The sequence below is a fragment of the Lutra lutra genome, chromosome 1 (genome assembly GCF_902655055.1).
Source record: "Lutra lutra chromosome 1, mLutLut1.2, whole genome shotgun sequence".
Classification (NCBI taxonomy): domain Eukaryota; kingdom Metazoa; phylum Chordata; class Mammalia; order Carnivora; family Mustelidae; genus Lutra; species Lutra lutra.
Window position 1 is genome coordinate 158,025,641 of NC_062278.1, and position 1,230 is coordinate 158,026,870.

The 1,230-nt window shown below is 34.8% G+C and overlaps 1 pseudogene; it reads left to right on the top strand.

Annotated features, from left to right (window-relative positions):
- The first annotated feature begins 778 nt into the window (after positions 1 to 778).
- LOC125089941 (uncharacterized) lies at positions 779 to 877 on the top strand (annotated as a pseudogene).
- The last annotated feature ends 353 nt before the right edge of the window (positions 878 to 1,230 follow it).

The window sequence follows — 1,230 nt, forward strand, 5'->3', positions numbered from 1 at the left end:
GTGCTGTGAAGAAAACAAAGTGGATGCAACAATAGAAAGTGACTATCCAAGAAGCAGCACCATTGGGTTAAGTGTCAGGAGGCCTCTCCAAGGAGATGGCATTAAGCTAAAACCTCAAAGAAACGACAAAATGATGGAAAGAAATAAGATGTGCATAGTTCATGGGAAGGAAGTGACCTTGATTTGTCCTAAAAACATAAAGAAGTCCAGCATGACTAGAACAAACTCAGTATGAGGAAGATATGAGGCCCTGGCTGAATGTTTGCAAGACTCCTGATCAATGACGAATTGTATTCTTTCATTTCCACTGTGTCTAATAGAAGGAAGTGATATTGATTAAAGATTGCTTACTATTCTTTTTTGTGTTAATGATTTATGTTGGTTGTGCTGGAAGCATAAATGATTTTTACATCAATGGTGAGAAAATTAGGAACTTCTGATTAAAAATTTTAAAAAAGAGCAAGATTAATGTCCTCTTTAGATGCAAGGTTGAAATACTGCTCCTTACTCGTCTCTACCTTGAGCAGGCTGTTTAAGGTGACATCATTAAGTCAGACCTTAAAATTTTCCACTTTCCTAAACCTAGGAAATGGAAAGAGGCAATAACTTGAATATAAACAAGAAATAAGTTTAAGAATATATACAAATCTTCTTTTGTATTTCTTATGAAATAAAGTGTTGAGTGTAGGTACATTGTGAGGGATGGTAGTTTGTTGGGTAGAGGAAAATGTATATTGAAACACTAAGAATTCAAATTAAGAATCAACAGCTTACATGCTTGCTTTGGTATCACATACACTAAAGTTAGAAAGATACAGAGATTAGCATGCTCTGGTGCAAGGACAACATGCAAACAAAAGACATATGCCATATTTTTTTAAATGGGCAGAGGAGATGTATAGAGATTTCTCCAAAAATGATATACAAATGACCAACAAGTATGTAAAAAGATACTCGACATTAGTAATCACGAGGGAGTTGCAAATCAAAACTATAATGAGGAGTCACCTCAAGCCTCTTGTGTACTGTCAATGGGAATGAAAAAAAGTGTGCAAGTTCTTTTCTGGAAAACAGCATGGAATTGTCTCAAAAAGATTAAAATAGAACTATCAAATGATCCACAAATTTTACTCCTATAACCCAAAATCCTAAAAGCAGAATCTAGAAGTGATACTTATACAACCAAGTTCAGAGTAGCACTGTTGACAAGAGCCACAAGGTTGAAAAAAT